The following is a 20,778-nucleotide window of genomic DNA, read 5'->3' on the forward strand; positions in this document are numbered from 1 at the left end:
TTACTTACGAACGCTGGCTAGTGGAGTACCCCTTTACAGGGTACTCGCGTGGAAACCTTTTATTTTTAAATCAACTGGTGCCATAAAGTTAAACAGATTTGTAAATCAGAAAGATTCAATTAAGAAAAACGTAGGTGCACTCACCGCTCAGCGGACACTACTGCATGCCGGGGTCCGGTACACAGGGAGATGGATCACAGCGAGGGCGCAGGGAGTGTGGCGCTCGGAGGCTACGCCGGCTGTTTCGCAGGTAAGTGCGTGCTTCTTCCGGCCTCTAAGAGGCCGGAAGAAGCACGCACTTACCTGCGAAACAGCCGGCGTAGCCTCCGAGCGCCCTCGCTGTGATCCAGCTCCCCGTGTACCGGCATGCAGTAGTCTCCGCTGAGCGGTGAGTGCACCTACGTTTTTCTATATTGAATCTTTCAGATACTTCATACATGTATGTGTGCACCCCGCTGGAGATATGAATATAGGTACCGGGGTTTGACCGCCATCCAGTCCAGGTGATATACGCCCTCAGAGTGCTCTCCCCTTTCTTGTCTTTATATATTAGATTTGTAAATCACTTCTATTAAAAAATCTTAATCCTTCCAGAACTTTTTAGGGGCTGTATACTACAGAAGAAATCCCAAAAATAGAAATGCATTTCCTCTGATGTCATGACCACAGTGCTCTCTGCTGACCTCTGCTGTCCATTTTAGGAACTGTCCCGAGCAGAAAAAAATTCCCATAGCAAACATATGCTGCTCTGGACAGTTCCTAAAATGGACAGCAGAGGTCAGCAGAGAGCACTGTGGTCAGGACATCAGAGGAAATGCATTTCTTTTTTTGGATTTCTCTGTAGTATACAGCCCCTAAAAAGTACTGGAAGGATTAAGATTTTTTTTTTTTATCGAAGTGATTTACAAATCTGTTTAACTTTCTGGCACCAGTTGATTTAAAAAAAAAAAAAAAAAAAAAACGTTTTCCACGGGAGTACCCCTTTAAGCTCTGAACTTGCTGTCCTCAGGCTTTGGCCCTTTCCTTTGAAGAAAGACACCACACCTCTAAATGTACCTTTCTGAACAATACACAGTAGGATGTGTTTGTTTTGTCAGCTTGTCTGATATTTGCTTCTGTCTCTTAGTGCAAACCAAGCGATGACAAACTATTTAATTCAGTGAATATAAAATCTCTGTGTATACAGCATGCAACGTATCATATCAGATCGGAACGCTCTACCCAGTGTGATCAGCTGTAGTGCAAATACATGATGAAACCGCAGCAAGTGTGAGGCATGGAGATCTGTGCACAGCGTCATCTACTCAGCGTGAAACTAGTATATGCACAAGACAGGCCAGATAAAGAACGCTGTAATCTCAGGGGGCAGGGACCCCCGAAACAGACACAAAAAATGCTGTAACTGTTGTCCTCAGATGGGTGCTCTTCCTTTTGGATATTCTGAGTTGACTGATAATCCCTAGTCATGTTTCAAGGCTCTTTTATAAGCATTAGTGTACACAGTTGCTACTGTCAAAAGGTAGTACAAGACAGCCAACTCTCTTTATTCTGGAGGAGAGCTAATTTGCATATATTTTACCCAGGGAGCAAAGCCTACCTCTTGTATACAGGGATCAGTATTATAGTAGTTATATTCTTGTATATATGAGGCAGTATTATAGTAGTTATATTCTTGTATATAGGGGCAGTATTATAGTAGTTATATTCTTGTATATAGGAGGCAGTATTATAGTAGTTATATTCTTGTATATAGGGGCAGTATTATAGTAGTTATATTCTTGTATATAGGAGCAGTATTATAGTATTTATATTCTTGTATATAGGAGCAGTATTATAGTAGTTATATTCTTGTATATAGGAGCAATATTATAGTAGTTATATTCTTGTATATAGGAGCAGTATTATAGTAGTTATATTCTTGTATATAGGAGCAGTATTATAGTAGTTATATTCTTGTATATAGGAGCAGTATTATAGTAGTTATATTCTTGTATATAGGGGCAGTATTATAGTAGTTATATTCTTGTATATAGGAGCAGTATTATAGTAGTTATATTCTTGTATATAGGAGCAGTATTATAGTAGTTATATTCTTGTATATAGGAGGCAGTATTATAGTAGTTACATTCTTGTATATAGGAGGCAGTATTATAGTAGTTATATTCTTGTATATAGGAGCAGAATTATAGTAGTTATATTCTTGTATATAGGAGACAGTATTATAGTAGTTATATTCTTGTATATAGGAGCAGTAGTATAGTAGTTATATTCTTGTATATAGGAGCAGTATTATAGTAGTTATATTCTTGTATATAGGGGGCAGTATTATAGTAGTTATATTCTTGTATATAGGAGCAGTATTATAGTAGTTATATTCTTGTATATAGGAGGCAATTTTTATTGTGAAAACAAACAAAATTACAAGTAACATAAATTCTTACAATGCAAAACAAAAATAACAAGCATTGTACACACAATGACTACTCAACTAGAGTATGCACAGAGTAATATTAAACTTAGAAAGTCCACATTTGCTGGAAAAGGAAAAACACAAAAAAAAATTTATAAATCATTCGTGTTAAACCAAAGAGACATTCCTCCATAATTTCCCATTATTTTGGTTCCTCCGTATCTCTAATGACTTTACCCACTGGAGCTCGGACATGATCTGTCTTACTGCTGTGATGTGGTGGAATGGCTCGTTGTGTATGGACACTCTAGTTCTCATGTGCCAATGGTAATATTTAATGATTGTTATAATTATGTACATTGTCCCCCTGTCTACAGTCCTGTTACTGGATGGTACAGCATATACGATGTCAGGATACGTCAGGTTCTGCAGCAATGGGATGTTCAGCTTACTGGACACTTCTTCCCATATCCTCCTCCCGCCCCTGCAGTCAGATATGAAATGCTCCATCGTCTCCTCCTGCTGACAACCCAGAGGACAGTTCCTATCAGAAACGCTTAGATACTTTAGATTACCCCTGACAAAGAGCCTCCCATGGAGCGACAGCCAAGCTATGTCAAAGAATTTTGCGGGGAGTCGTTTCCCATTGAGGAACTTTAGACTTTCCTGTAAAGTGCTGGTCACACAATCCCTCAAGGCAAGTGGAGAACAAAAGAAAGCCCTACAAACCCTTACGTATAGATCCTTCCTTGGCTTACTCTCTATATAGGACTTCTCAATGCGCCATCTCTTCAGACATCTGAGCCCGTATTCCAGGTACGGGGGGAGGTAGTCACGCGTCCATCTCCCCCTCTTGAGACTGCCGCCTCGCACCCAAGACTCTGCAAAAGGCAATATCCAGTCCCTGATACTATTCGCCCACAGGGAGCTGTTGTTTGAGTCCAGGACACCAAAATTAACTTTTAGAAACATGGAGTCAAAGAACACCCTTGGATTCAGCATATCCAACCCACCCTCTCTCCTCTGTAGGTAGGTGACCCCTCTTTTTATCAGGTTCAACCTGTTCCCCCAGAACATTTGGAAGAACAGGCTAAAGAGCCGAGCAGAGAAAGATTCTGGCAAAGGAAAAACAACAGAGACATACAAAAAGACGGGGACCAGGTAAGTCTTCAACATTTTAACCCTTTCTCTATAGGTCAGCCTCCAGTTCTTCCATCGCTGAACCTTTGCATTTCCGGCTTCCAACTTCTCTTCCCAATTTAGTTTGGCATTATCGTCCCTCCCGAATTTGACCCCTAGGATTTTAATATAGGAGGAGGCTCTCACAAATTGGGTCAGATCAAAATCTGGATCAGTATCTGATACCCAGAGAGCTTGACTCTTCTCAAGGTTGACCAGAGACCCTGAGGCCTCCGAGTAACTTTTGATGGCCGCAGACAACATCTCCACCTCACGAGGCTCAGATATCACTACAGTCACATCATCCGCGTAGGCAACAACACTCAGGGGTAGGCAGTGGGGGACCGGCACCCCCTGAAAACCACACTCCTGCAGTGACCTCAGAAACGGGTCTAAGGCAAATACATACAGCAGCGGGCTCAGTGGGCAACCTTGTCTCACCCCCGCCTCAACCCTGAACGTGTCACCCTGCCAACCATTGATCAGAGGAAAGCTCTCGGCCTCACAATACAAAGTCTTCAGCCAATCAATGAATTGTCCCGGAATACCGTACTTTGACAAAGTGGCCCATAGATACTCGTGATCTACTCTGTCAAAGGCTTTAGCCTGGTCAAGACTGACAACATATCTCCCACACCTCAGGGCTTTACATCTCTCAAACATCTCCCTTATGGAGATCACTGCCCCAGAGATGTTCCGCCCTTTTACTGTGCCATACTGACAGCCTGCCAACAGTGCCGGGGACAGACAAACTAACCTAGAAAACAGGATTTTTGCCAGAATCTTCCTGTCGACATTCAAGAGGGCAATTGGCCTCCAGTTCTTGATGTCACTCGGCTCTTTACCTTTAGACAGCAGAATCAGCGAGGACACTCTCATGGATGGAGGCATCAGGTGACTTTCTAGACAATTTGTATAAACATCCACGAGGATTGGGGCCAAGAGGTCTCTGAATGTCTTATAGAATTCTGCTGTTATCCCATCTGGACCTGGTGCCTTCTTCAGATGTAACTTATCAATGGCCTCTTTGACCTCTGCCACCGTCAATTCTGCTGTCAAAGGAGAAAAGTCCAAATCATTAGTATCAGGGAGCGGAGTTGTCTCCAAGAATTGGGTCATCTTGTCTCTATCCAAAACCTTCCTCTGAAACAAGTCAGCATAGTACGATCTCACCACCCCCAGGATACCCTCCCGAGATTCCTGCAAAACACCCTGGGAGTCAGTGAGACCGGTGACAGATTTATTTGCCACCCGCTCCCGGCAATTCTCAAAGGGATCAGGAGACCCTAAGGACCCATAATCCCTTTCAAGAACCAGGGAGGTATACCTGCTGTACTGATACTGCCTTATCTCAGATTTCAGCCGGTCTATCCTTTGTTGGTCCCCACCCGCCGAATATAGTGACTCCAATTCTTTCCGCAGCTTGAGATACTGGCCATACTTACTCTTCCCCTTTATAACTGACAGTCTCTTTAAGAGGGTTCTGATCTCATCCTTGACATCCTCCCACCAGGCGGCCATATCATCATAGAAGTCCACTCTCTCTAGTTGACCCTGTATAAGAGAGTGAACCTGTCTCTGCACAGAAGGATCCTCTAATAGACTGGAATTCAGTCTCCACAACCCTCTACCTGTCTCAGGACCCTGTGTGACACCCAGACAAAAATATAAGGCCAGATGGTCAGAATAAGGGACGATCTTCTCATCCTTCTCACCAATGGTCTCTGTGGGACTAACCAGAGCTAAATCTATACGACTACTTCTTCCACCACAGAAATAGGTAAATTTTGGTTTCCGACCACCCTGCACAAACACATCTGACAACCCGGCCTGTAGAATGATGTTGTTTAAGACCTTGGAGTCTCGTGTCAGAGGTCTATTAGAGGATCTGTCACTAGTTGTTCTGGAGGCATTAAAATCTCCGGCCAAGATGACAGGGACAGACGTGAAGAGATATGGCTTCACTTCATTATAAAGGTTAACCCTTTCAGTCACTGTCTGTGAACCATAGATATTAATGAGTCGGAGCCTTCTACCCCGAATAGTAACTTCTAGCATTAGGCACCTTCCCATCAATACCTCTGTCAGCCTATGTACAGTTACATCATTGGTGGTAAACAGGATAGAGACCCCGGCACTTGGTTCCACACCCAGTGACCAAAAGGATGGACCAGACCGCCATTCACGCTCTGCCTCACGTAACAGTCCTTGAGTATTTAAACGTGTCTCCTGTAAGAAGATGATGTCAGCATCAATAGACTTTAGATAGTCATATACGACATGTCTGGTCCTCCTCACTCTGACACTATTCACATTACTGGAGAACACTTTAAGGGTAAAGTCGGCCATCATAACAAAGGAAAGAAGAAAGTGCAGAGATGTCACCCCCATCATCACAGATCTGAGTCTGAGCCCTCCTGCTGACCACCTGTTTCCATGTCCGATTCGGACAGACGTTTTGCTCGTGGGGGTCTCTTTTTTGTGGGGGGATCACCCTCCTGGTCTTCATTAAATTCATCTATCACTCTCTTTAGCTCCCTCTCCATCTCTTCCTCAACGTCTGACTCTGATAGGACACTGTACCTATTTGTGATGGTCATTACACCTGACCCGGGGTCTACTTTCTTTTTGGAGGGCTTTTGGACAGTGGTCCATCCCTCCTCAGGCTTACGGCTGGTTTTGTCTTTCTTCCGTCTCTTCTGCGGATTTATTGATGCTGGGGCAGAAGAAGACATGGCCACAACCTGCTCAGTGACCTCCCTGTTCCCCTCAGTGGCTCCTGGCTGGGACTGGTCGGGCACTGTGTCACCAATATTGTCACCCATATTGTCACCGCTAGTGTCACCAATATTGTCACCCATATCGTCACCTCTAGTGTCACCCATGTTATGCTGAGGCTCAGGTTGTGTCACTGCTGACCCTGACACCAACGTCTCCTCCTCCAGGTCCTCTGCCCCCTCCAGCAGGTCCTCATCAGGGAAGTCCTTACAGATGTTATGCCAGGCGTCAGGACAGTCCCTGTGGGAGTGACCGGTCTTACCACAGAGGTTGCAGCGGATATTCTGGCAGGTGGCGCTGACATGGCCGATCTCCCCACATAAATTACACTTCACTAGGGTGCACACACTCGCGATATGACCGGTCTTCCCACACTTGAAGCATTTTCTGGGCTGACCTGCATAGAAGCAAACCCCTTTCTCCCGACCAATGAAGAAAGAATTGGGCAGATGTTGGGTTATGTTGTTTATCTGCCGTAACTTCACCAGGACCTTCCACCCTCCCGTCCATATGCCGTCCTCATCCCTGGTCTTAGTCAGGTCTGACATTAGGTCACAGTGTCTCTTTAACCACACAACAATATCCTGGGGGGGGACAGACTCGTTCCAGAATATAATGGTGACATTCGCTGTGTCTGGTCTGGAGATGGGGACAAAGCTGAACTTATTCCAGCCATCAGCATCTCTCACCCGGGTGACATGGGCCCAGAAGCGGTCCAGGTCAGACATGAGTTTGAAGCTGACGTCATAGCCCTGCCTGTCAGGAAGGTTTATCACTGCCAGGATGTTAGATGGCAGGAAGCCCATTTGGTGGCACAGAAGTTCACGGACCACAAACCTCCTGTCAGGCAGCTCCTCCTTGGCCCCTCTATGTCTGAACCTGACCACGTTCCTCCTCTTGAAAGCCTGACCTGTATAATTCACATTGGACATGAATGGTGACCCGCGGCTCCAGGCATTACCAGAGGAGGCGCCACTACTTCTACCCTCCTGCTGTACTTGGGGGCGCTGTGGTGGCTGCTGACCAGCTGTACTATGGGGGTCTGATACTTGTGTGACTAAAGGGGGGAAGTGTTGTGCATCAGACTGTACAGCCCCCTCCCCACCATCAACCTCTATACTCTGGGGGTCACAAGCCTCTGGAGGCTGAACTAATGGTGGACCTGACCCCAGAGATGACCCCAGATCCCACACAGACTGTGAAGCGCCCCCCTCTGCAGACACATTATCAGTAATATCACATACAGTCATATCAGTGCAGTCACTGGCAGAATGATCTTGCACTACAGAGCCCAGCAAGCCCTGCAGAGCCATGTCCTGTGAACTCTCTGCTGCACTGCTGCCTTCAGGTAAGAGTCCAGAGTCCTGCTGCTCTCTACTGCCCCCAGGGGCTTGTGGTGACTGCACAACGGTTACAGAGTTACCTTCTGGTAGGAGTCCATAGTCCTGCTTCACCGTGCTGACTGCTGGGACTTGTGGTACCTCTGGAGGAGTCTCTGCAGGTCTCTGATGTTGCTGGACGCTTGCTTCTGCTTGTCTGTACAAATCCCCTTTTTCAAAAGGGAAGCTGGCTGGTCTGAGGAGTGGTCTTGCACAGGACTGCTGGATGTCCTCTTGTCTTGTACAGGACTGCTGGGTGTCCCCTGGTGAGGCTGAAGACTTAGGTGCAGCAGTAGATGACTTTGGCGCTGGTCTTTCCTTATATCCCTCAAATCGCTGCTGGTTTCTGAAGGTCTCAGCGACTGGTCCCATCTGGTCCAATACGTCCTCCATGTCCTGCACAGTGTCAGCGAGCTGCACAGCGAGGGAGCTCAGCTTCTTGTCATGTACAGCATGGTTATTGGGGTTTGCTGCCTTTAGCTTGTATATACATTCTATCTGTTTCTGCAGCTGTAACTTAGTCTTTTTTAAAGTCTCAAGTCTCTTTACCAGAGCTGGGATCTGCTCGGCCAAACACAGTTCAGGCGCCCGCTGAGTATTGGGGGGCCGCGCTGGTGGGGTACTCACAGGACTCTGCTTCTGAGGTGGGATCTGTCTCGGTGTTGCTGTGGTCACTGCTGCGGGGTCACAATCTCCAGACTGGGGACTGGGCCCCTGGTTCTTCTCAGTGACCGCACTTGTGGCCCCCTGAAGCCTTCCTGCTGTACTCCCTATGGTCTCATCTGGCGTGCTTGTAACTTTTGCGCTGCTCCCGCTCCCGTATCGTGTGCGGTCAGAACGTATCAGGACAGGCTGCTGCAGATTCTCCTGCATGGTCTGCTTCTCCAGGGATGTTCTCCTCTGTCTGACTGCAGGAGGGGTGGATTGTACCTGCAGCCATTACCTTACTTGATGATTCCTTCTTTAGTTCCACAGCTTTCTTCTCATCTGTGCTTCTTACTGCACCAGAACTGACAACATTCTGAACATTTCTCACATCCAGAGAAACTTTAGGATTTTCATCCATGGTTTGTGGTGTATGGGGATTAATTCCCAGAATAGGCCGAGAAGCCTGGGCCTTGCTTGGGGAGCTTCCCCACCCAGGGTGGCCCCTCCCTGGGCTTTCTCCAGACATCAGGAGAGCAACACACACACAACCTCTCAGCTAGGAGGCAGTATTATAGTAGTTATATTCTTGTATATAGGAGAAGTATTATAGTAGTTATATTCTCGTATATAGGAGGCAGTATTATAGTAGTTATATTCTTGTATATAGAGGCAGTATTATAGTAGTTATATTCTTGTATATAGGGGCAGTATTATAGTAGTTATATTCTTGTATATAGGAGCAATATTATAGTAGTTATATTCTTGTATATAGGAGCAGTAGTATAGTAGTTATATTCTTGTATATAGGAGCAGTATTATAGTAGTTATATTCTTGTATATAGGGGGCAGTATTATAGTAGTTATATTCTTGTATATAGGAGCAGTATTATAGTAGTTATATTCTTGTATATAGGAGGCAGTATTATAGTAGTTATATTCTTGTATATAGGAGAAGTATTATAGTAGTTATATTCTCGTATATAGGAGGCAGTATTATAGTAGTTATATTCTTGTATATAGAGGCAGTATTATAGTAGTTATATTCTTGTACATAGGGGGCAGTATTATAGTAGTTATATTATTGTATACAGGAGCAGTATTATAGTAGTTATATTCTTGTATATAGGAGCAGTATTATAGTAGTTATATTCTTGTATATAGGAGGCAGTATTATAGTAGTTATATTCTTGTATATAGGAGAAGTATTATAGTAGTTATATTCTCGTATATAGGAGGCAGTATTATAGTAGTTATATTCTTGTATATAGGGGGCAGTATTATAGTAGTTATATTCTTGTATACAGGAGCAGTATTATAGTAGTTATATTCTTGTATATGGGAGCAGTATTATAGTAGTTATATTCTTGTATATAGGAGCAGTAGTATAGTAGTTATATTCTTGTATATAGGAGCAGTATTATAGTAGTTATACTATTGTATATAGGAGCAGTATTATAGTAGTTATATTCTTGTATATAGGAGGCAGTATTATAGTACTTATATTCTTGTATATAGGAGCAGTATTATAGTAGTTATATTCTTGTACTTAGGAGGCAGTATTATAATAGATATATTCTTGTACATAGGAGGCAGTATTATAGAAGTTATATTCTTGTATATAGGAGACAGTATTATAGTAGTTATATTCTTGTATATAGGAGCAGAATTATAGTAGTTATATTCTTGAATATAGGAGACAGTGTTATGGTAGTTACATTCTTGTATATAGGAGCAGTATTATAGTAGTTATATTCATGTATATAGGAGCCAGTATTATAGTAGTTATATTCTTGTATATAGTAACAGTATTATAGTAGTTATATTCTTGTATATAGGAGCAGTATTATAGTAGTTTTATTCTTGTGTATAGGAGCAGTATTATAGTAGTTATATTCTTGTATATAGTAGCAGTATTATAGTAGTTATATTCTTGTATATAGGAGCAGTATTATAGTAGTTATATTCTTGTATATAGGAGCAGTATTATAGTAGTTATATTCTTGTATATAGGAGCAGTATTATAGTAGTTATATTCTTGTGTATAGGAGCAGTATTATAGTAGTTATATTCTTGTATATAGTAGCAGTATTATAGTAGTTATATTCTTGTATATAGGAGCAGTATTATAGTAGTTATATTCTTGTATATAGGAGCAGTATTATAGTAGTTATATTCTTGTATATAGGAGCAGTATTATAGTAGATATATTCTTGTATATAGGAAGCAGTATTATAGTAGTTATATTCTTGTATATATGAGGCAGTATTGTAGTAGTTATATTCTTGTATATAGGAGGCAGCATTATAGTAGTTATATTCTTGTATATAGGAGGCAGTATTATAATAGTTATATTCTTGTATATATGAGGCAGTATTCTAGTAGTTATATTCTTGTATATAGGAGCAGTATTATAGTAGTTATATTCTTGTATATAGGAGCAGTATTATAGTAGTTATATTCTTGTACATAGGAGCAGTATTATAGTAGTTATAGTCTTGTATATAGTAGCAGTATTATAGTAGTTATATTCTTGTATATAGGAGCAGTATTATAGTAGTTATATTCTTGTATATAGGAGCAGTATTATAGTAGATATATTCTTGTATATAGGAAGCAGTATTATAGTAGTTATATTCTTGTATATATGAGGCAGTATTGTAGTAGTTATATTCTTGTATAAAGGAGGCAGCATTATAGTAGTTATATTCTTGTATATAGGAGGCAGTATTATAATAGTTATATTCTTGTATATATGAGGCAGTATTCTAGTAGTTATATTCTTGTATATAGGAGCAGTATTATAGTAGTTATATTCTTGTATATAGGAGCAGTATTATAGTAGTTATATTCTTGTACATAGGAGCAGTATTATAGTAGTTATAGTCTTGTATATTGGAGCAGTATTATAGTAGGTACATTCTTGTATATAGGAGCAGTATTATAGTAGTTATATTCTTGTACATAGGAGCAGTATTATAGTAGATATATTCTTGTATATAGGAGCAGTATTATAGTAGTTATATTCTTGTATATAGGAGGCAGTATATATTCTTATATCAGTGGCACAGTTTATTAGGGGGTAGTGGCACAGTTTATTAGGGGTAGTGGCACAGTATATTAGAGGAGTAGTGGCACAGTTCATTAGGGGGTAGTGGCACAGTTTATTAGGGGAGCAGTGGCACAGTTTATTAGGGGGTAGTAGTACAGTTTATAAGGGGAGCAGTGGCACAGTTTATTAGAGTAGCAGTGGCACAGTTTATTAGGGGGTAGTGGCACAGTTTATTAGGGGATCTGTGGCACAGTTTATTAGTGGGTAGTGGCACAGTTTATTAGGGGGTAGTGGCACAGTTTATTAGGGGGTAGTGGCACAGTTTATTAGAGTAGCAGTGGCACAGTTTATTAGGGGAGGAGTGGCACAGTTTATTAGGGGGTAGTGGCACAGTTTATTAGAGTAGCAGTGGCACAGTTTATTAGGGGAGCAGTGGCACAGTTTATTAGGGGGTAGTGGCACAGTTTATTAGGGGGTAGTGGCACAGTTTATTAGGGGAGCAGAGGCACAGTTTATTAGAGTAGCAGTGGCACAGTTTATTAGGGGGTAGTGGCACAGTTTATTTGGGGGTAGTGGCACAGTTTATTAGGGGGTAGTGGCACAGTTTATTAGGGGGTAGTGGCACAGTTTATTAGAGGAGCAGTGGCACAGTTTATTAGGGGGTAGTGGCACAGTTTATTAGGGGGTAGTGGCACAGTTTATTAGGGGGTAGTGGCACAGTTTATTAGAGGATCAGTGGCACAGTTTATTAGAGGAGCAGTGGCACAGTTTATTAGGGGAGCAGTGGCACAGTTTATAAGGGGGTAGTGTTACAGTTTATTAGGGGGTAGTTGCACAGTTTATTAGGGGGTAGTAGTACAGTTTATTAGAGGAGCAGTGGCACAGTTTAAAAGGGGGTAGAGGCACAGTTTATTAGGAGGTAGTGGCACAGTGTATTAGGGGAGCAGTGGCACAGTTTATTAGAGGAGCAGTGGCACAGTTTAAAAGGGGGTAGTGGCACAGTTTATTAGGGGGTAGTGGCACAGTGTATTAGGGGAGCAGTGGCACAGTTTATTAGAGGATCAGTGGCACAGTTTATTAGGGGGTAGTGGCACAGTTTATTAGGGGAGCAGTGGCACAGTTTATTAGGGGAGCAGTGGCACAGTTTATTAGGGGGTAGTGGCACAGTTTATTAGGGGAGCAGTGGCACAGTTTATTAGGGGGTAGTGGCACAGTTTATTAGGGGAGCAGTGGCACAGTTTATTAGGGGTAGTGGCACAGTTTATTAGGCGGTAGTGGCACAGTTTATTAGGGGGTAGTGGCACAGTTTATTAGAGGAGCAGTGGTACAGTTTATTAGGGGGTAGTGGCACAGTTTATTAGGGGAGCAGTGGCACAGTTTATTATTGGGTAGTGGCACAGTTTATTAGAAGAGCAGTGGCACAGTTTATTAGGGGTAGTGGCACAGTTTATTAGGGGAGCAGTGGCACAGTTTATTAGGGGGTGGTGGCACAGTTTATTAGGGGGTAGTGGCACAGTTTATTAGGGGGTAGTGGCACAGTTTATTAGGCGGTAGTGGCACAGTTTATTAGGGGGTAGTGGCACAGTTTATTAGAGGAGCAGTGGTACAGTTTATTAGGGGGTAGTGGCACAGTTTATTAGGGGGTAGTGGCACAGTTTATTAGAGGAGCAGTGGTACAGTTTATTAGGGGGTAGTGGCACAGTTTATTAGGGGGTAGTGGCACAGTTTATTAGAGGAGCAGTGGTACTGTTTATTAGGCGGTAGTGGCACAGTTTATTAGGGGGTAGTGGCACAGTTTATTAGAGGAGCAGTGGTACAGTTTATTAGGGGGTAGTGGCACAGTTTATTAGGGGAGCAGTGGCACAGTTTATTAGGGGGTAGTGGCACAGTTTATTAGGGGGTAGTGGCACAGTTTATTAGGGGGTAGTGGCACAGTTTATTAGAGGAGCAGTGGTACAGTTTATTAGGGGGTAGTGGCACAGTTTATTAGGGGGTAGTGTCACAGTTTATTAGGGGGTAGTTGCACAGTTTATTAGGGGGTAGTAGTACAGTTTATTAGAGGAGCAGTGGCACAGTTTAAAAGGGGGTAGAGGCACAGTTTATTAGGAGGTAGTGGCACAGTGTATTAGGGGAGCAGTGGCACAGTTTATTAGAGGAGCAGTGGCACAGTTTAAAAGGGGGTAGTGGCACAGTTTATTAGGGGGTAGTGGCACAGTGTATTAGGGGAGCAGTGGCACAGTTTATTAGAGGATCAGTGGCACAGTTTATTAGGGGGTAGTGGCACAGTTTATTAGGGGAGCAGTGGCACAGTTTATTAGGGGAGCAGTGGCACAGTTTATTAGGGGGTAGTGGCACAGTTTATTAGGGGAGCAGTGGCACAGTTTATTAGGGGGTAGTGGCACAGTTTATTAGGGGAGCAGTGGCACAGTTTATTAGGGGTAGTGGCACAGTTTATTAGGCGGTAGTGGCACAGTTTATTAGGGGGTAGTGGCACAGTTTATTAGAGGAGCAGTGGTACAGTTTATTAGGGGGTAGTGGCACAGTTTATTAGAGGAGCAGTGGCACAGTTTATTATTGGGTAGTGGCACAGTTTATTAGAAGAGCAGTGGCACAGTTTATTAGGGGTAGTGGCACAGTTTATTAGGGGAGCAGTGGCACAGTTTATTAGGGGGTGGTGGCACAGTTTATTAGGGGGTAGTGGCACAGTTTATTAGGGGGTAGTGGCACAGTTTATTAGGCGGTAGTGGCACAGTTTATTAGGGGGTAGTGGCACAGTTTATTAGAGGAGCAGTGGTACAGTTTATTAGGGGGTAGTGGCACAGTTTATTAGGGGGTAGTGGCACAGTTTATTAGAGGAGCAGTGGTACAGTTTATTAGGGGGTAGTGGCACAGTTTATTAGGGGGTAGTGGCACAGTTTATTAGGGGGTAGTGGCACAGTTTATTAGGGGGTAGTGGCACAGTTTATTAGAGGAGCAGTGGTACAGTTTATTAGGGGGTAGTGGCACAGTTTATTAGGGGAGCAGTGGCACAGTTTATTAGGGGGTAGTGGCACAGTTTATTAGGGGGTAGTGGCACAGTTTATTAGGGGGTAGTGGCACAGTTTATTAGGGGGTAGTGGCACAGTTTATTAGGGGGTAGTGGCACAGTTTATTAGGGGGTAGTGGCACAGTTTATTAGAGGAGCAGTGGTACAGTTTATTAGGGGGTAGTGGCACAGTTTATTAGGGGGTAGTGTCACAGTTTATTAGGGGGTAGTGTCACAGTTTATTAGGGGGTAGTAGTACAGTTTATTAGAGGAGCAGTGGCACAGTTTAAAAGGGGATAGTGGCACAGTTTATTAGGGGGTAGTGGCACAGTGTATTAGGGGAGCAGTGGCACAGTTTATTAGAGGAGCAGTGGCACAGTTTATTAGGGGGTAGTGGCACAGTTTATTAGAGGAGCAGTGGTACAGTTTATTAGGGGGTAGTGTCACAGTTTATTAGGGGGTAGTGGCACAGTTTATTAGGGGGTAGTAGTACAGTTTATTAGAGGAGCAGTGGCACAGTTTAAAAGGGGATAGTGGCACAGTTTATTAGGGGGTAGTGGCACAATGTATTAGGGGAGCAGTGGCACAGTTTATTAGAGGAGCAGTGGCACAGTTTAAAAGGGGATAGTGGCACAGTTTATTAGGGGGTAGTGGCACAATGTATTAGGGGAGCAGTGGCACAGTTTATTAGAGGAGCAGTGGCACAGTTTATTAGGGGGTAGTGGCACAGTTTATTAGAGGAGCAGTGGCACAGTTTATTAGAGGATCAGTGGCACAGTTTATTAGGGGGTAGTGGCACAGTTTATTAGGGGAGCAGTGGCACAGTTTATTAGGGGGTAGTAGTACAGTTTATTAGGGGGTAGTAGTACAGTTTATTAGAGGAGCAGTGGCACAGTTTAAAAGGGGATAGTGGCACAGTTTATTAGGGGGTAGTGGCACAGTGTATTAGGGGAGCAGTGGCACAGTTTATTAGAGGAGCAGTGGCACAGTTTATTAGGGGAGCAGTGGCACAGTTTATTAGGGGGTAGTGGCACAGTTTATTAGAGGGTAGTGGCACAGTTTATTAGGGGGTAGTGGCACAGTTTATTAGGGGGTAGTGGCACAGTTTATTAGGGGGTAGTGTCACAGTTTATTAGGGGGTAGTGGCACAGTTTATTAGGGGGTAGTAGTACAGTTTATTAGAGGAGCAGTGGCACAGTTTAAAAGGGGATAGTGGCACAGTTTATTAGGGGGTAGTGGCACAGTGTATTAGGGGAGCAGTGGCACAGTTTATTAGAGGAGCAGTGGCACAGTTTATTAGGGGAGCAGTGGCACAGTTTATTAGAGGAGCAGTGGCACAGTTTATTAGAGGATCAGTGGCACAGTTTATTAGGGGGTAGTGGCACAGTTTATTAGGGGAGCAGTGGCACAGTTTATTGGGGGAGCAGTGGCACAGTTTATTAGGGGGTAGTAGTACAGTTTATTAGAGGAGCAGTGGCACAGTTTATTAGGGGGTAGTGGCACAGTTTATTAGGGGGTAGTAGTACAGTTTATTAGAGGAGCAGTGGCACAGTTTATTAGGGGAGCAGTGGCACAGTTTATTAGGGGGTAGTGGCACAGTTTATTAGGCGGTAGTGGCACAGTTTATTAGGGGGTAGTGGCACAGTTTATTAGAGGAGCAGTGGTACAGTTTATTAGGGGGTAGTGGCACAGTTTATTAGGGGAGCAATGGCACAGTTTATTAGGGGGTAGTGGCACAGTTTATTAGGGGGTAGTGGCACAGTTTATTAGGGGGTAGTGGCACAGTTTATTAGGGGGTAGTGGCACAGTTTATTAGGGGGTAGTGGCACAGTTTATTAGGGGGTAGTGGCACAGTTTATTAGAGGAGCAGTGGTACAGTTTATTAGGGGAGCAGTGGCACAGTTTATTAGGGGGTAGTGGCACAGTTTATTAGGGGGTAGTGGCACAGTTTATTAGGGGGTAGTGGCACAGTTTATTAGGGGATAGTGGCACAGTTTATTAGGGGGTAGTGGCACAGTTTATTAGAGGAGCAGTGGTACAGTTGATTAGGGGGTAGTGGCACAGTTTATTAGGGGGTAGTGGCACAGTTTATTAGAGGAGCAGTGGCACAGTTTATTAGAGTAGCAGTGGCACAGTTTATAAGGGGGTAGTGTCACAGTTTATTAGGGGGTAGTGGCACAGTTTATTAGGGGGTAGTAGTACAGTTTATTAGAGGAGCAGTGGCACAGTTTAAAAGGGGGTAGTGGCACAGTTTATTAGGGGGTAGTGGCACAGTGTATTAGGGGAGCAGTGGCACAGTTTATTAGAGGAGCAGTGGCACAGTTTATTAGGGGAGCAGTGGCACAGTTTATTAGAGGAGCAGTGGCACAGTTTATTAGAGGATCAGTGGCACAGTTTATTAGGGGGTAGTGGCACAGTTTATTAGGGGAGCAGTGGCACAGTTTATTAGGGGAGCAGTGGCACAGTTTATTAGGGGGTAGTGGCACAGTTTATTAGGGGAGCAGTGGCACAGTTTATTAGGGGGTAGTGGCACAGTTTATTAGGGGGTAGTGGCACAGTTTATTAGGGGTAGTGGCACAGTTTATTAGGCGGTAGTGGCACAGTTTATTAGGGGGTAGTGGCACAGTTTATTAGAGGAGCAGTGGTACAGTTTATTAGGGGGTAGTGGCACAGTTTATTAGGGGAGCAGTGGCACAGTTTATTAGGGGGTAGTGGCACAGTTTATTAGAAGAGCAGTGGAACAGTTTATTAGGGGGTAGTGGCACAGTTTATTAGGGGAGCAGTGGCACAGTTTATTAGGGGGTAGTGGCACAGTTTATTAGGGGGTAGTGGCACAGTTTATTAGGGGGTAGTGGCACAGTTTATTAGGCGGTAGTGGCACAGTTTATTAGGGGGTAGTGGCACAGTTTATTAGAGGAGCAGTGGTACAGCTTATTAGGGGGTAGTGGCACAGTTTATTAGGGGAGCAGTGGCACAGTTTATTAGGGGGTAGTGGCACAGTTTATTAGGGGGTAGTGGCACAGTTTATTAGGGGGTAGTGGCACAGTTTATTAGGGGGTAGTGGTACAGTTTATTAGGGGAGCAGTGGCACAGTTTATTAGGGGGTAGTGGCACAGTTTATTAGAGTAGCAGTGGTACAGTTTATTAGGGGGTAGTGGCACAGTTTATTAGGGGGTAGTGGCACAGTTTATTAGGGGGTAGTGGCACAGTTTATTAGGGGGTAGTGGCACAGTTTATTAGGGGGCAGTGGCACAGTTTATTAGGGGGTAGTGGCACAGTTTATTAGGGGAGCAGTGGCACAGTTTATTAGGGGGTAGTGGCACAGTTTATTAGAGGGTAATGGCACAGTTTATTAGAGGGTAATGGCACAGTTTATTAGAGTAACAGTGGCACAGTTTATTAGGGGAGCAGTGGCACAGTTTATTAGGGGGTAGTGGCACAGTTTATTAGGGGGTAGTGGCACAGTTTATTAGAGGAGCAGTGGCACAGTTTATTAGGGGGTAGTGGCACAGTTTATTAGAGGAGCAGTGGCACAGTTTATTAGGGGGTAGTGGCACAGTTTATTAGGGGGTAGTGGCACAGTTTATTAGGGGGTAGTGGCACAGTTTATTAGAAGAGCAGTGGCACAGTTTATTAGGGGGTAGTGGCACAGTTTATTAGGGGAGCAGTGGCACAGTTTATTAGGTGGTAGTGGCACAGTTTATTAGGGGGTAGTGGCACAGTTTATTAGAGGGTAATGGCACAGTTTATTAGAGTAGCAGTGGCACAGTTTATTAGGGGAGCAGTGGCACAGTTTATTAGGGGGTAGTGGCACAGTTTATTAGGGGGTAGTGGCACAGTTTATTAGAGGAGCAGTGGTACAGTTTATTAGGGGAGCAGTGGCACAGTTTATTAGGGGGTAGTGGCACAGTTTATTAGAGGAGCAGTGGTACAGTTTATTAGGGGGTAGTGGCACAGTTTATTAGAGGAGCAGTGGTACAGTTTATTAAGGGGTAGTGGCACAGTTTATTAGGGGGTAGTGGCACAGTTTATTAAAAGAGCAGTGGCACAGTTTATTAGGGGGTAGTGGCACAGTTTATTAGGGGGTAGTGGCACAGTTTATTAAAAGAGCAGTGGCACAGTTTATTAGGGGGTAGTGGCACAGTTTATTAGGGGGTAGTGGCACAGTTTATTAGGCGGTAGTGGCACAGTTTATTAGGGGGTAGTGGCACAGTTTATTAGAGGAGCAGTGGTACAGTTTATTAGGGGGTAGTGGCACAGTTTATTAGGGGAGCAGTGGCACAGTTTATTAGGGGGTAGTGGCACAGTTTATTAGGGGGTAGTGGCACAGTTTATTAGGGGGTAGTGGCACAGTTTATTAGGGGGTAGTGGTACAGTTTATTAGGGGAGCAGTGGCACAGTTTATTAGGGGGTAGTGGCACAGTTTATTAGAGTAGCAGTGGTACAGTTTATTAGGGGGTAGTGGCACAGTTTATTAGGGGGTAGTGGCACAGTTTATTAGGGGGTAGTGGCACAGTTTATTAGGGGGTAGTGGCACAGTTTATTAGGGGGTAGTGGCACAGTTTATTAGGGGGCAGTGGCACAGTTTATTAGGGGGTAGTGGCACAGTTTATTAGGGGAGCAGTGGCACAGTTTATTAGGGGGTAGTGGCACAGTTTATTAGAGGGTAATGGCACAGTTTATTAGAGGGTAATGGCACAGTTTATTAGAGTAACAGTGGCACAGTTTATTAGGGGAGCAGTGGCACAGTTTATTAGGGGGTAGTGGCACAGTTTATTAGGGGGTAGTGGCACAGTTTATTAGAGGAGCAGTGGCACAGTTTATTAGGGGGTAGTGGCACAGTTTATTAGAGGAGCAGTGGCACAGTTTATTAGGGGGTAGTGGCACAGTTTATTAGGGGGTAGTGGCACAGTTTATTAGGGGGTAGTGGCACAGTTTATTAGAAGAGCAGTGGCACAGTTTATTAGGGGGTAGTGGCACAGTTTATTAGGGGGTAGTGGCACAGTTTATTAGAGGGTAATGGCACAGTTTATTAGAGTAGCAGTGGCACAGTTTATTAGGGGAGCAGTGGCACAGTTTATTAGGGGGTAGTGGCACAGTTTATTAGGGGGTAGTGGCACAGTTTATTAGAGGAGCAGTGGTACAGTTTATTAGGGGAGCAGTGGCACAGTTTATTAGGGGGTAGTGGCACAGTTTATTAGAGGAGCAGTGGCACAGTTTATTAGGGGAGCAGTGGCACAGTTTATTAGGGGGTAGTGGCACAGTTTATTAGGGGGTAGTGGCACAGTTTATTAGGGGGTAGTGGCAAAGTTTATTAGAGGAGCAGTGGTACAGTTTATTAAGGGGTAGTGGCACAGTTTATTAGGGGGTAGTGGCACAGTTTATTAAAAGAGCAGTGGCACAGTTTATTAGGGGGTAGTGGCACAGTTTATTAGGGGGTAGTGGCACAGTTTATTAAAAGAGCAGTGGCACAGTTTATTAGGGGGTAGTGGCACAGTTTATTAGGGGGTAGTGGCACAGTTTATTAGGGGGTAGTGGCACAGTTTATTAGGGGGTAGTGGCACAGTTTATTAGGGGGTAGTGGCACAGTTTATTAGAGGAGCAGTGGTACAGTTTATTAGGGGGTAGTGGCACAGTTTATTAAAAGAGCAGTGGCACAGTTTATTAGGGGGTAGTGGCACAGATTATTAGGGGGTAGTGGCACAGTTTATTAGGGGGTAGTGGCACAGTTTATTAGGGGGTAGTGGCACAGTTTATTAGGGGAGCAGTGGCACAGTTTAATAGGGGGTAGTGGCACAGTTTATTAGGGGGTAGTGGCACAGTTTATTAGGGGGTAGTGGCACAGTTTATTAGGGGGTAGTGGCACAGTTTATTAGGGGGTAGTGGCACAGTTTATTAGGGGGTAGTGGCACAGTTTATTAGGGGGTAGTGGCACAGTTTATTAGAGGAGCAGTTTCACTATTTATTTCACCCCTATAATGAAGTTGAGTACCTCTGAGACAAGGACTTCTACAACCATTGGTTGGGAAGATCACGTGACCAAGACATCATTCATGTGTCAAAGTGAATGTGCCAAAACCCTTTTACACGTACACATCCAGTCCACCGCACACACTTATGCAGAAACTCTTTTATTCTGTCACGACACGAGAACTTCTGAAGGATTGTATGTGGTGCATTGGTCCAAGGACATAACAGGCTTTTATATCCTATTCACAGAGCGCTATGAATGAACCCTCTCCATCTGTCCGGATCTTTTATTTCACACCATTTGTTTCCTTGATGAGTTTTTATTATTCTCCGCGTTATG

Source organism: Hyla sarda, chromosome 8 (assembly GCF_029499605.1).
Source record: "Hyla sarda isolate aHylSar1 chromosome 8, aHylSar1.hap1, whole genome shotgun sequence".
Lineage (NCBI taxonomy): Eukaryota > Metazoa > Chordata > Amphibia > Anura > Hylidae > Hyla > Hyla sarda.